At 34.6% G+C, this 16,321-nt stretch overlaps 1 non-coding gene across 1 annotated transcript; it reads left to right on the top strand.

The window, feature by feature from the left end:
* The first annotated feature begins 15,831 nt into the window (after positions 1-15,831).
* Positions 15,832-15,950, top strand: LOC136082862 (5S ribosomal RNA). Its single transcript, XR_010639779.1, has one exon. It is a non-coding gene; the product is annotated as a 5S ribosomal RNA (ribosomal RNA).
* The last annotated feature ends 371 nt before the right edge of the window (positions 15,951-16,321 follow it).

Genomic DNA, 16,321 nt, shown 5'->3' with positions numbered 1-16,321 from the left:
CTATCATATTGTTCGTCTATAACTAGCAAGTCAATATCATCTTCGTAAGACATTTTCTCATTTTCTTCTAAAAAACAAACTTCTTCTAGAGACACTTTTAACTCCGCGTTGTTTATCAGTTTTTTGGGGGTGCCGCGTTCCAACTGCCCCAAACGTTTTCTCGTTGGTTGGGTGGAACGTGCCTTTTTGGTTTTAACACCATTTTCTTTTTCCTTGATGATTTCTTTTTCAGGATTAGTATCTACATCGTTCTCGATACTGGCGTTGTTTACTTTAATTTCTACAAATTCGTTGTCGATCTGCGGTGTAGTTGGTTGTAAAGAATTGGTGGGTGGATCGGTTTGGTTTGTTACTTAAGGGTTAAGTTCGGGCTGGCCAGGATGTTTATAACGTAAATTAAGGCCATCAACTTTTTGGTAGCGGGGTAGCGGATTTAGAGTGGGGTTGTGCCAGTTCTTGATAATTTTTATGACGTTTCCAGTGAAAATGTCCTCTCCTAGGACCTTGCATTTCTGTAGGTAGAAAGAATCAAACTCTCCACGTCCAGCAGCTAGATGTTTGCCAAGCAGGATAATAGCGCTTTGGCAGCCATTCCTAAGAGTTCCTATTGGAATGTTCTGAACCAGGACATGAACTTTTCGTACGAACTTTTGCTGGAAGTTTAATACCATACCTTTAATTTCAATTTCAGCTTCTAAAAAGGATGTCAAAGACGAGTTGTTTGTAACGACAAACTCGAACAACTTGTTGGAATAATGTCTAGTGACTCCCCACACATTACTAAGTAGCTTCTTTTCAGCCAAGCTAGCAAGAAAATCACTAACGGAAACGTTAAGATTCCCATACCTACAAATTAGAACGTTCGCATTGTCGACTTCGAATTTAGTGATGAAAATTCCAAGATTATTATTGGGATGATCAGATGTGATAACAGAACCAAGAGCACCAGCATAACTTTTCGCCATTTTGATTTAGGCCTATCTTAGTGATGCATTTTTTTTTTTTTTTTTTTTTTTTATGAAGCATTTTTTTTTTTTTTTTTTTTCTTTTATTACAAAATAATAAATATTTACAATTGTCTTTACTATCTCTGCATAATAAATACGCATATTTACAATGAGTTTACAAATCGTTTAACATTATATATTTTCCCGTTTATTACTATTTTTATGATACACTTTTATATTTCCCTTTTATATTATAAGAAAGCCAAAGAAAAAAAACAGGCTTTTTTACATTTAATTTGCTTTGATCTATTTTAAAAAGTTCATTAGTTACTATGCCAATATTTTAAAAACAAAGTCGTGTTTATATATATATATATATATACATTTTTTAATTTTTGTTTGGTTTTTTTTATTTTTATTTTTTTGTGTTTTTAAGTTTTTTATTTTTTTGTATTTTTATTTTTATATTTTTTTGTGTTTTTTGTTTTTTTGAGCCTATGTGCGGAAAGAAATCGAGAATATGGAAGAATGTTGATAATGAAGTTTGTAAAGATTATTTAAGTATATTTAGTTAAGAATGATTTTATTAATTAATACTAAAAAAAAATTACAGGACTTTTACTCAAATCATCACATTACAAAATCTACAGAAAAAATGGCAAATAATAAAATATATCTGAAAAAAAACTAAGGGCTGGCAGTGATTGTTTAATCATAAATAACAATAATTTTGTTGTAAAAAAAACTATATGTTTAATGGACACAGGAACACTCAACTAAACATTTAGTTCTATCTACGAGCCAGTGTGTTAGTTTGGCTCATATGTTTAGTTTCAGGTTCCTGTTCTCTATTTCACAAAAAACGTTTTTAATACAAAAGAGTTGACAAAAAATGTCCGTGGTGTTTCTACGAACATGATAATTATATTTTAAAGTAATAATATTCCTGATGTTTCTGGTAATTATCCTGATCACTGCCGTTGGGTCAATATTTGAATTTTTATACATATGGTGGCATCTGCTGTTCCATATTTCACTCATAATGGTTTGAGTGACTGTCAACAGCAGCTGCGAGGTAGGGTTTTTCTCCGATAAATTCGCAGTCTCAATCGAGAAGATGCAATTTATAGGAGAAAAGTTGTTATGGAATGTCAAGGAGTTATATACATGTTTAAAGTATTTCCATATTGTAACAGAAGGAGGACAGTAGGCAAAGATGTGCAGGTTGTCCTCAATTTTACCGCAAGTTTTACATTTGTTGTTTTTAACGATCTGTTGCCTTGTGCTTTTGGCAAGCAAGGCAGTAGAGGGTAATCTGTTATGGAGAAATCGAAAGAGGATGTTTTGAGTCGGTCCGTATGCGTGGGAGGTGAAATTTCTTTTCCAAGTTTGGGTCCACCGCATTGTTGTTTTTGTTGAAATGTTCCAGAAAAGTTCTGCTGGCACGACAGTCTTTTTGTTTTTTGCCACTTCTAAGTTAAAATTTTTTGTTGATTTTAAGGGGATGTTAAAGAGGGACCCGTATTTATCTAAGATATCAATTGTATTTTTGTAGTACTGAGACATTTTGTTGTCCCAGTGTTCTGGAAACGTGTTTTGCCTTAAAAAATTCCAGCTTTCGTTTTGCTTAGTATATTTAACAAGTGAACTTGCCACCCAATACTTTGAAAAGTAGTAAGAATCGTGAGTTTTGTCCTCTTCGCGTTCTTTTATTTGAAAGAGCGTTTTGAGGCGGATCGCAAGACTTTGCTCCTTCGGTGATAAAATTCCGAGACCCCCGCTTTTGACGGGTAAGAAAAGCGTCTCTCGTTTGACCGGGTTGAAATTGGTCTTTTGCCACAGATTTTCGAAAATGGCTCGATGCAAACGCTCTATTACCCACTCGGGAGTGGGCAAAACGTTTGCTAGAAACCACACTTTTGACATTGCTAGCGTATTTATCAGATTAGTCTTTCCCCTAAGTGACAAAGTACGCAGTCCCAAAAACTTGAGCTTTTTCTCTGTTTTGTTAAGAGCTACTTGCCAGTTGAAATTGGTAGTATCGCTCAGTCTGGTGTAAAATGTGACACCTAAAATTTTGAAACCGGTGTCATTGTTCCACTCTATGTCGTCCAATTGTGTGTAAATTTCGGGATCAAAACCCCCAGAGCAAGACCCTTGGTTTTAGAGGCGTTGATCACTGAACCACTTGCTTTTTCGAATAGTTTTAGGTTTTCAAAGGAAAAGCGAACACATTTTACGTCCTTAGCAAAAAAGTTCGAATCGTCTATGTACTGCTGTAGTTTTAGAGGTTTCCGTGTTCCCGGCAGAGGAAAACCCTCTATTCTGTTATCCGCTCTGATCACCAAAGCCAAAGCTTCAGCAACAAAAACGTACAGCAAAAGAGAGAGTGGGTCTCCCTGTCTAACTCCCCTTTCCGTAAGAGAGGAGGTAGACAGGAAGCCGCAATTCAGAACAGTTGCCGAAACATCTGAATACAAGGTGTTAATGAATGATACGAAATTTTCTCCGAGATTGAATTTTCGGAGAATCTGCAGCAGAAACGCGCGATCGACTTTGTCAAACGCCTTTTCTTGATCTATTGTCAAAATGAAACTAGGTAGTTTTTTAAATTCGGCGTAATCTATAAGATCACGTATTAGGTGTAAATTTGAAAAAATGTTTCTACCTGGAATTCCGCAAGTTTGATTTGGTTCTATAATTTTCCCCATTACTTTTGCAAGTCTTAGGGCCAGCGCTTTTGTGATTATTTTGTAATCAGCGCCGATTAAAGATATAGGCCTCCAATTTTTGCATTTAGTAAGATCTCCTTGTTTGGGAATAAGTGAAATTATTGATTTTTTCATAGAGCGGCTCGTGTTTTTTTCTACGAAAAGAATTTCGTAAGCAAGATCTTCAAAATCTTTTTCTAAAACGTGCCAAAAAGTTTTGTAAAATTCAGCTGGAAATCCGTCATAGCCCGGAGATTTTCCGTTTTCAAATTTAAAAAGGGCCTCTTTTAGTTCCGCGCCGGTTAGGCGGGTGTTTAAAAATTCGTTTTCTTCATCACTCAAACGTTTAGTGATGTGTGACAAGACACGGTTTTGGCTGTCTTTGCATAAATTTGTTTTGGTGTAAATGTTTTTATAATAAGTTGCTAGGGAGTTGAGTATTTCGCCAGGTTCACTCGTCAATGTGCCGTCATTCTTGCGAATTTCGGTAATTGACTTGTTCCGCTGTCGAGTTTTTTCCCAATTATACAAAAATTTGGAAGGTTTTTCTCCTTCTTCGATTAGTTTTTGTTTCATGCGAATAAACGCTCCGGGAAACTGGAGCAAGAAAAGAGCATCGCGTTTTTCTTTGATGCTATCTAAATTCGGGTTAGCGTTTTGTTGCTCCCGTTGGATTTCGTTTTCAATCCTTTTCATTTGTTTTTTGTTTTTCGCACTTTCCTGTATCGATATGTGTTGTAATTCAGCCCTTACAAAAAGTTTGCAGTCGTCCCACCATTTTAAATTTGACGTGTAGGACCGTTGTTTTGTTTGCCAATCTTGAATTAAGAGTTCAATTTTTTGCCTAGGCACCTCTATTTCCAAAAGAGAACAATTTAATTTCCAGTAACCTGGTCCTCTCCTAAATTGACTAAAGTTGACAGTTGTTGACACGAACTCGTGGTCGGAAAAAGGGTTGGTGAGAATTTTGGAGCGTGTTGTTTTTTTGGCGACTTTATCAGGGCAGTAGATTCTGTCGAGTCTACATTTGACCGTCTGATTGCGCCATGTGAATTCTCGTTTATTGGGAAACTTATAACGAAAAACATCTACTTAGTTATACTTACCTCGGAACACCCCGAGTTCAGAAATGCCGTAGGTGTGATATTTAGCGTTGTTTGTTCCTTCTGTGTCAAGAGGCAGGCTTTCGACCATGTTGAAGTCCCCGGCCAGCAGGACGGGTAGTCCTGTGTCCTGCGAGAATTCGCCAAGGTCGCCAAAAAAATGGCACCTTTCTCTCGGCACATTAGACGCGTAAATATTCAGCACCTGCATTTCGTGTTCGTCAATTTTGATCATGGCGTTTAAAATTCTACCGTTAGCGTCCCTTTTTAGTTCGGTTAACGAAATGTTGGATTTAGAGAGAATAGCCACCCCGCAACAACTATGGCTCGGACCAGAGTTCCAAATAGACTCGCCAGTCCATTCGTCACCCCACTGCTTAACAGTGGACGGTCCGTACTTTGTTTCCTGAAGGAGGATGAGATCGTAGGAGGACTTTTTAAGAAAACCAAAAAAATTGTCGCGTTTAGTTTGGTCGTTTAGACCGTTTATGTTGCATGTTAAAATGTTAATAGCCATGATGGAGAGATGGAGCAGCTTTCTTAGTTTAAAAACTCGTGTCGCTTAAACATGAATATAATAATTTTACAACCTGACACAAATAAAACGAACATAAAAGTCTTAATTTTAATGCACGAGTTTTCCATTTAACTGACGTAATACAAACAGATGGACGCACTGGACCATACAATTTTACACAAAAGCGCGAACTACAACAATACAAACATGCACAGCTTAAGCGCTCGTTAAGAAACGTGTCATGCATAACTAATGAGAAATTAAAAAAGAACAGAAAAAAGTCGAAAAAAAAAGATTTTTTTGCAGAAAGATAAAAATAAAAACTTAGAGCGACAAAGTTCGAAATAAAAGTCTGATTTGAGAACAAAGTTAAAAGAAGAAAATTGAAACGAAAAAAATGAGAGGAAATAAAAATCTTACGATTTCTTTTCGGCACACAGTTGGCTTTCATAGTCTTCATCGATTACAAGAGAATCCGCTTCGTCGTCAAAACATCTTTTTCTTTCAAAAACAAAACTTCATCCAAACACGCGGGTTCTTTTTTCTCTGCTGTGTTTGTTACCTTTTTTCAAGTTTAACATTCCAAAATTCCCAGTCGTTTTCTTGTCGGCTGGGCGGATTTTCGAGTTTTTGAAGACTGTTTTTTTCCACTATGCTCTTCTTTATTAGTTTCCATGTCGACACTGATGTCAACGCTGCCACTGTTAACATCAATGTCTATACTTGCGCTGTCGACTTGTGATATAGTGGGTTTTATTGGATCTGAGGGTACAATGGTTGGGTTTGATGATTTTGGAGTGGATTCGGGCTGGCCTTGATGCTTATACCTTAGGGTGAGTCCGTCAACGTTTTGATATCGATGTAGAGGATTTTGGGTTGGATTCTTCCAGTTACTGATAATAATAATCACATTACCAGTGAAGATATCCTCACCGTGGGCCTTACATTTTTGCAAATAAAAGGAGTCGAACTCCCCTCTTCCTACAGCCAAGTGCTTGCCAAACAGGACGATGGCGCTTTGACAGCCATTTCTTAGCGTGCCAATGGGGATATTTTGGAATGAACTTCTGCTGAAAAGTTAAAGAGCAACCTTTGACTTCAATTTCAGTGTCGAGAAAAGATGACAAAGAGGAGATATTTATCACTGCAAATTCAAAAAGTTTGTTGGCGTAGTGTCTCGTTACACCCCAAACATTTCCAAGTAACTTTTTATTAGCCAAGGCAGAAAGAAAGTCGTTCACACTACAATTCAAATCACCGTAACGACACACTAAAACGTTGGAGTTATCGACTTCGGCTTTTGATCTAAAAATTCCAAGATTTGTTTTCGTCAGCACAGATGATTTACCAGAGGTCAACGCACCAGCGTTACTTATTGCCATATTTAAATAAAAATTGTACTTATAATCGGTAACCACAACTAAATAAACGGATTTTTATGAAGCATTTTTTTTTTTTTTTTCTTTTTTTTTTATTACAAAACAATAAATATTTACAATTGTTTTTACTATCTCTGCATAATAAATACGCATATTTACAATAAGTTTACAAATCGTTTAACATTATATATTTTTCCGTTTATAAATATTTTTATGATACACTTATTATATTTCTCTTAAATATTATAAGAAAGCAAAAGAAAAAGACAGGCTTTTTTACATTTAATTTGCTTTGATATATTATAAAAAGTTCATTAGTTACTATTTCAATATTTTAGAAAACAAAGTCGTGTTTATATATATATATATATATTTTTAAATTTTTGTTTGGTTTTTTTTTTTTTTTTTTTTTTGTGTTTTTAAGTTTTTTATATTTGTATTTTTATTTTCACATTTTTTTGTCTTTTTTTTTTTTTGAGCCTATGTGCGGAAAGAAATCGAGAATATGGAAGAATGTTGATAATGAAGTTTGTAAAGATTATTTAAGTATATTTAGTTAAGAAAGATTTTATTAATTAATACTAAAAAAAAATTACAGGACTTTTACACAAATCATCACATTACGAAATCTACAGAAAAAAATGCAAATAATAAAATATATCTGAAAAAAAACTAAGGGCTGGCAGTGATTGTTTAATCATAAATTACAATAATTTTGTTGTAAAAAAAATTATATGTATAATGGACACGGGAACACTCAACTAAACATTTAGTTCCATCTACGAGCCAGTGTGTTAGTTTGGCTCATATGTTTAGTTTCAGGTTCCCGTTCTCTATTTCACAAAAAACGTTTTTAATACAAAAAAGTTGACATAAAATGTCCGTGGTGTTTCTACGGACATGATAATTATATTTTAGAGTAATAATATTCCTGATCTTTCTGGTAATTATCCTGATCACTGCCGTTGGGTCAATATTTGAATTTTTATACATATGGTGGCATCTGCTGTTCCATATTTCACTCATAACATTTTGAGTGACTGTCAACAGCAGCTGCGAGGTAGGGTTTTTCTCCGATAAATTCGCAGTCTCAATCAAGAAGATGCAATTTATTGGAAAAAAGTTGTTTTGGGATGTCAGGGAGTTATATACATGTTTAAAGTATTCCCATATTGTAACAGAAGGAGAACAGTAGGCAAAGATGTGCAGGTTGTCCTCAATTTTACCGCAAGTTTTACATTTGTTGTTTTTGACAATCTGTTGCCTTGTGCTTTTGGCAAGCAAGGCAGCAGAGGGTAAGCTGTTATGGAGAAATCGAAAGAGGATGTTTTGAGTCGGTCCGTATGCGTGGGAGGTGAAATTTCTTTTTCAAATTTGGGTCCACGGCATTGTTGTTTTTGTTGAACTGTTCCAGAAAAGTTCTGCTGGCACGACTGTCTTTTTGTATTTTGCCACTTCTAAGTATAAATTTTTTGTTGATTTTAGGGGGATGTTAAAGAGGGACCCGTATTTATCTAAGATATCAATTGTATTTTTGTAGTACTGAGACATTTTGTTGTCCCAGTGTTTTGGAAAAGTGTTTTGCCTTAAAAAACTCCAGCTTTCGTTTTGCTTAGTATATTTAACAAGTGAACTTGCCACCCAATACTTTGAAAAGTAGTAAGAATCGTGAGTTTTGTCCTCTTCGCGTTCTTTTATTTGAAAGAGCGTTTTGAGGCGGATCGCAAGACTTTGCTCCTTCGGTGATAAAATTCCGAGACCCCCGCTTTTGACGGGTAAGAAAAGCGTCTCTCGTTTGACCGGGTTGAAATTGGTCTTTTGCCACAGATTTTCGAAAATGGCTCGATGCAAACGCTCTATTACCCACTCGGGAGTGGGCAAAACGTTTGCTAGAAACCACACTTTTGACATTGCTAGCGTATTTATCAGATTAGTCTTTCCCCTAAGTGACAAAGTACGCAGTCCCAAAAACTTGAGCTTTTTCTCTGTTTTGTTAAGAGCTACTTGCCAGTTGAAATTGGTAGTATCGCTCAGTCTGGTGTAAAATGTGACACCTAATACTTTAGAACCGGTGTCATTGTTCCATTCTATGTCGTCCAATTGTGCGTAAATTTCGGGATCAAAACCCCCAAGAGCGAGACCCTTGGTTTTTGAGGCGTTGATCACTGAACCACTTGCTTTTTCGAATAGTTTTAGGTTTTCAAAGGAAAAGCGAACACATGTTACGTCCTTAGCAAAAAAGTTCGAATCGTCTACGTACTGCTGTAGTTTTAGAGGTTTCCGTGTTCCCGGCAGAGGAAAACCCTCTATTCTGTTATCCGCATTGATCACCAAAGCCAAAGCTTCAGCAACAAAAACGTACAGCAAAAGAGAGAGTGGGTCTCCCTGTCTGACTCCCCTTTCCGTAAGAAAGGAGGTAGACAGGAAGCCGCAACCTAACCCTAACCCTGACTTGGATGGGGGACCGCCTGGGAACTCCTGGTGCCGTAGGCTTTTACTTTTATTATTTCTATTTATCATCATACTAATAATAAAGCTCTGTCACGTTTAAGAAACTCTCTATCATGAAAACAACCTACTCTTTTTATTAATGATTTATATCTTTTTATACTGTATTTGCAATTTGCTCAAATTCTGCTCCTAATTTCTCATAAAATCTGCTCAAATTTAGCTTTCTAAGGTACTTTTCTTACTGAAAAACAAAAAAGAAATGCATTAAGAAAAGAGCTCTAAGGAAACGCAAGCAAGAATTAGACAATTTTTTTCTTTTTATAGTAGACCCAAGCCCGAGACCCCGAAAATCGAAAACGAGAGGCAAACTTTTATGAAGCATACCTTATTTTTTTTTTTTTTTTTTTTTTTTTTTTTTTAAAAACATATTTACATATGTTTTATGAAAAATAATTTACAATTAGGGCAATTTTACAACAATTGGTGTTCCGTAATATATATACAAGTTATATAGTTATACAAATATATCAAAGACGATTTTAATGTTTAAATGTTTTAAAAATCACTTTTAAGAGTCTTACTAAGTTAAAAGTTTTGTATGTTTTAAAAAAAAAAAAAAAGGAAAAATTTAACAGAAAGGAGGGGATTAAAAAAGAAACAGCTATTTACTTGATGAAAAGGACGATTTTAGTTAAAAGGTGATAAAAATTTAAATTTGCGCCATTAAGTAAACTCAGTGTATAAATAATTTGAAAGGTGAAAAACTACTTGTGGGTATATATAAAAAAAAAATTATTAGTCATTAGTTTCCATGCTTAAAATAAATTCGTCATGGCGATTAACCCATGACCTTATAAAATATAAACACAACCTTCGCCACCACCGGGCGGCTAGGGTCATGGAATCGTTAAATTTAAAGAAAAAGAAACATCCGTGTTTAAAATAAATACGTCGCGGCGAATAACCCGCGACCTTATAAAAAATACACACAACCGTAGTCATCACCGGACAACTAGGGTCATGCAAACCACTAATAAATAAATATTCACATAAAAAGAAAGCGTGCTTAAAATAAATATATCATGGCGATTAACCCACGACTTTATAAAAAATACACACAACCGCAGCCGTCACCGGACGACTAGGGTCATGTAATTCGTAAGAGACTATGGTTGAACACCCGTAATTTTCTAAAGTTTTTCGAGACCTACTATTCATCATCGTCTAGATGGTGAATGTTAAGTCTCGATTGTTCATGTCGCAAATTGCGTTGTTTAAAGAGAACATCTTATGAAAATTTTCCACATTGTTTTCTCTAAGGTATTTATTGTATTTTTTTTTCCATATATATTTTATTTGTCTCATTATGTTTTCTACAATTCTCGCAGAGTTAATGTTTTGACTTTCTTTTAATTTTAAGTTTCTACTTTTCCACAACTCTGTTGTTATTATATTAGTTAAGGTCGTTATAATTTTTGCTTTTTTATCTTTTTTTTGTAATTCTTCAATGTTAATTAAAAAGAGAGCGTGCACAGAATTGAAAGGTTTTTCTGGAATCAACCTTTCGTATATAAATCTCATTTTCTCCAAACTGCTCGCGCTTTAATGCAAAAAAGAAAAGGGTGTAGAGTGTCTTCGACACGGTTACAAGTTTTGCAATTTGAGTTTCCGTGGAATTGTCTTCTTTTTGAGCGCCATCCGTTTACTTTTTCTAAGGTTGGCAGAGAATTAGTTAAAATTCGCCAAAGGGTGTTTTTGCTCGTCCCGAGGGCGTGCGAGTAAAAATTCCTCTCCCAAATTTTTTTCCATGGAAGAGTTTTTTGAAATTTGGCATTCCACGAAAGCTCAATTAATTTAATGGCTCTGTTTTCTGATCTGCCTAAAACGTGAGCATAAATGTTTTTTGTTGTTTTTTGACCTATTTGGAAAATTTTTAAATCATTTTTAAAAGTCTCAATTGCATCTTTATAATAAAAAGGTAGATTGTTAATTGATTTGGGACTGTTGTTTCCCGTCATGTATAACCATCGAGGGTATTTCGTTTTAGCGAGATGATTCAGGGGTAAGATAAGTAATATTTTTGCAAATAAAAACTCTCATGCGGGTTGTCCTTTTCGCTCATTTTCAGAAGATGTTTTAACCTTAGTGCTAGACACTGGTTTTGAACATCTAGTATTCCCAACCCTCCCTTGTCAACTGGGAGTTTGAGGATTTCTCTTTTGACAGGTTCGGCATTTAAACTCTGCCAAAGGTACATTGAAATTTCTTTGTTTATTTTTTTTTGATCTAATTTTGTTGCGGGAAAAACGTTAGCGACAAACCACACCTTTGACAAAGCAAGAGTATTGACGAAAATTCCCTTGCATTTCAAAGAAACGCTCCTGTATTTAAAACTCAATAATTTTTTTTTAAACTTATCAATGGCCTTCTTCCAATTTATCCTCGCCGCATACGCTAAGTCAGAATGGAAAGTTATTCCTAAAATTTTGATTCCTGTCACGTTCGACCAAATAATATTTTGTTTATTTTCGCACAAGGTGTTCTCGTAAGCAAAGTAGTTGAATCCGCCCAGAGCCATCGCTTTGGTTTTGTTTTTGTTAATGTTTGAGCCAGAGGCTTTCTCAAATTTTTCTAAAATTTTAAAAACTTCCTCGATTGACTCGCGACTTCTCACACAAAGTGTAGTGTCGTCAGCATATTGCAAAACTTTCAAATTTGATTTTGATCCTGGCAGCGGAATACCGTCCACGAGTCTGTTCTTTTTAAACTCGAGGGCTAGTACTTCCACCGCCAGGCAATAAAACATAAGGGAAATGGGGTCGCCTTGACGAACACCTCTGCGAACTTTTAGCGGTTTACTCATGTAACCGTTGTTTATTACTATGGATTGATTTTGTTTCATTGTTTGTTTAATAGCATTGATAAAATTTTGACCCAAATTATATTTTTCTAAAATTTTGAACAAAAAATGTCTATCAAGTTTGTCGAACGCTTTTTCTTGATCAATTGACAGCAAAACGCTTTCGATATTTTTTTCGCTCGTATAGTGAATGACGTCCCTCAAAAGAAACAGATTTGAAAAAATGTTTCTTTCAGGGACTGAACACGTTTGGGACGATCCTAGTATGCGATATAGAGTTTTCAAAAGTCGCAAAGCTAGCGCCTTTGTAATAATTTTATAGTCGGCGCATAATAGAGAGATGGGACGCCAATTTTGTATAAAAGTTAAGTCGCCGTCCTTGGGCAGAAGACTAATCAGCGCTGTCCTCTGTGACCAGGACAATTCGTTTTTCGGATTAAAAACATTTTCGTTAAACAAAGCCGTTAGTTCTTCACCGTATATATGCCAATATTCGATGTAGAACTCAACGGGAATTCCATCAATTCCAGGAGTCTTTCCTTTGCTGAGCGACTTCGCAGCGTTAAAAAGTTCTTCGCTACTAAAATTTACATTAAGAAAAGCATTTTGATCATTTGTTAAACAATTTTGAATGTTGTTCAAGAAAATTTCTTGCATTTCTTGATTTAATTTTTTCCTTTTATAAAGCGATTTGTAAAAATTCCTAATGGTTTTTAAAATGTTTTCCGTGTCTCTGTAAGTTTTATCGCCGCTTTTAATTTTTTTAATTGTTTTTTTGGTTTGGTTACTTTTTTCTAATTGAAAAAGCGCTTTAGAAGGCGTTTCTCCTTCCTCGACAATAATTCGTTTCGTTCGCACAAAAATTCCGCTGTTGTTAAACAGCTCTTTTTGTTCTTTTTGCATTTGCTTAATTTTCTCATTATCTCTATTGACTTTTTTCTAGGTTTATTTGATTTTTTAAAAACGCTTCGCGAGTTTTGTTTTCTCTCTTTTTAACTTTCGACACCTCTATCGCAATATCCCTAATCCTAGTTTTTATTACGTCCCACCATTGATTGTTGTTTGCAAATTTGAATTTTTTGTTTTTCTTTTTTTCAAAATCATTTTTTAGTTTATTTTCAAACATCACCTCACCTAACAAACTCGTATTAAGATGCCAGTAACCAGGCCCTCTCTCGTTATGTTCTTTTAAAATTAGATCGTAAAAAACAGCTACATGGTCGCTAAGTTTGTTTTCAACAAACTTGCATTCACATTTATTCAAATTTGCATCCGACACATAAATTCTGTCTATTCTACTTTTGAAACTTTTATCTTCTTTTTCGTAAGTAAAAAATAGTTTTTGGGGAAAACTCGTTCTGAATACGTCATTCACTTTATGAACTTTCTTAAACGCGCTTAACTGTTTGAGACCGATTTGCTGGTTTTTATTTAATAAATCCCCACCTTGTCGGTCAAGAATAGGGTTTTCAACCATGTTGAAATCACCAGATAATATTAAAAAATCATATGCTCCCGCGTGTTTATTTAGTTTCTTAAAAAAACGTTCTTTGACACTATGCGTGTTCGGAGCATAAACAGTAATTAATCTAATGTTTAAATTGTCTACTTTTGCTGTGACAGCAAGAATTCTTCCGCTTTTGTCCTTAGTTATTTCTGTAATTTTAGTTTCTTTTTTAAAGAGAATGGCCACACCGCATTCGCGGCTTGAGCCGCTGTTCCTTACTGAACAGCCTTCAGTTTTGTTTTGCCATTCTTTGGCCCATTCTACAGCCGATTCATCGGTGCTATGGGTTTCTTGGATACAATAAAAATCACAAGATAAGTTTTTTAGAAAGTTAAAAATATTTTTTCTTTTGGCTACATTATTAAGGCCATTGACGTTATTTGACAAAATTTTAAAAGCCATTTCTACTAATTATCTCGAAAACAAGGAAATCAATTAAGTTTTAGAACAGACATTATTAAAACATTAAAAAAATGACACATTTCGAATTAAGGAAACCAAAAATAAATACATTTTAACAACCTAAAAAATCACGGAAGTTCTTACGCATGCTCCGAACACAATTGTTCGCAAATAACGTTTCTTTTTTTTTTTTTTTTTTTAAAAGTTAAAAATAAAAAAAAAAATATTATGAAACAAAAAAATTAAAAATAAAAAATAAAGTAAAAATTAAAATTCCTCACGTAATTTTTCCTTCAACTTCCTCGATTTCTCCCGACTCTATCATATCCTCGTACCAATTTTTAACTCCAATCTTGTCATTTGCAACTCTCTTTTCTTCGTCATTTCGTCTTTTGCTATCTCCTGTATCACCCAACGTTGATTTTATTTCTTCACCTCGCTTCTTTCTTTTCTTTCGTGATTTACCAACTTCTTTAAAATCTTCTCCCGATACAACGACTTGATCAATAACATTATTTACATTTTCGTCAATTGGGGAAACCATTCCATCACTATTCTGCGAAGAGATTTCTTCAACAGCAGTAGAGTTTTCTGTTATACTCACCATTTCAACTGAAACACTTTCGTTATTAACAATATCAACATCTTTAGGTGGATTAACCTTTTCATTCAATACCTTGACGTTTCTTTCTTGAGTTTGAATTTGCCCATTGTGTTTTGTTTTGACTCTATAGCCAAGCAAATCCATGTTGACAGGTTTCGGAGAAACCAAATCCTCCATAATGGCAACCTAATTGTTCAAAACATTTGCCAATTTGAGTGTTTTTGGCCTCTAAGGGCAAACCAAAAACAGAAACGTGTGTGCGCCTACTCGGATGTCGGTTCGGATTTGCTTTTTTGAAAATATGGTGAAATCCATTTATGTTTAAACCTTTTTTGAGAAGGTAGTTTTTCGCTCCGTCGGATTTCATTAAAATTTCAATAACAGAGTTCCTATTTGTAAGTTGGACTCCTTCAAACTCTTTCGCTATATTAGCATTTTCTATTTCGACAATCACATCAACAATTGTGATTCGAGTTTGAACCTTGGCAACCAGAGTTCTTGTAAGTGGTCGTCGATCGACATTTTTAAATGATTTTCTTGCCGAAGCATAACTTTTTGGTTGAGGTATACCATGATATTGTTCTTCCTCACTCGACAGATCATCATCGCTATATTCAATCGGTATGACTTCAATATATTCACCATTAGCTACAAAATTCATTTTTTTTAACAGATTATCAGCATCATTAACATTTAAAACGACATCATTGTTAACAACAGAACTTTTTCGCGAAGTACTCGACAAAGCATCGCCACCACCAGGCTCACCAGCCGCCATCTTGAATATCGCACCTAAATCGTAAAAAACCACAAGCAAGAAAACTAAGAAGTTTCAGTATGTATTTTTACTGTTTTTTTAAGCATACCTTATTAACACAAATAGAACTGTTAGTTTTTTGTGTTTTTTTCCGTGAAATTTCGTTTTCTTTATATCGCCCCAAAAACAATATTTGTTATTACTTGTGGTGTCATAATAAAAAAAAGACACTTTTATAACTAAATGTGTGCTAGTTGTTTGTAGAAAAAATTCCATTTTGCTAAATAAAAGTAAAAATTATTGAAAGAACACTTTAAAACACACAAAAACACTTATAGGTGAGCACACAGTAAGTGTTTAAATCGCGAACAACTTTTAAAATGAACTTGAACCTTTTTCATAGTGTGTGTGAAATAATTTTTTACCTACAATAATTTCTAGTGTAGTCTATTGTTTATACTTACTTACTTACTTACTTACTTACTTACTTACTTAGTAAGCGAAAGTTAGCAAATGCCAACTAACGTCTAAGTTTTGATAGATGAAATAAACACGCTTTTAAATATAAAAGCCATATAAAATGGTTAGCTGATGCCTACGACCATACCACGGTAAATACACCCGTTCTCGTCCGATCACGGAAGTTAAGCACCGTCGGGCCAGGGTAGTACTTGGATGGGGTACCGCCTGGGAACTCCTGGTGCCGTAGGCTTTTACTTTTATCATTTCTATTTATCATCATACTAATAATAAAGCTCCGTCACGTTTAAAAAACTCTCTATCATGAAAACAACCTACTCTTTTTAATAATGATTTATATCTTTTCATACTGTCTTTGCAATTTGCTCAAATTCTGCTCCTAATTTCTCATTAAATCTGATCATAATTAGCTTTCTAAGGTACTTTTCTTACTGAAAAACAAAAAAAAAATGCATTAAGAAAAGAGCTCTCAGGAAACGCAAGCAAGAATTAGACAATTTTTTTCTTTTTATAGTAGACCCAAGCCCGAAACCCCTAAAATCGAAAACGAAAGGCAAACTTTTATGAAGCATTTTTTCTTTTTTAATTTTTTTTTTATTACAA

The sequence above is a fragment of the Hydra vulgaris genome, chromosome 07 (assembly GCF_038396675.1).
Source record: "Hydra vulgaris chromosome 07, alternate assembly HydraT2T_AEP".
Classification (NCBI taxonomy): Eukaryota; Metazoa; Cnidaria; class Hydrozoa; order Anthoathecata; family Hydridae; genus Hydra; species Hydra vulgaris.
Note: the sequence above shows the minus strand (reverse complement) of the source record. Positions and strands in the feature narration are given on the sequence as shown.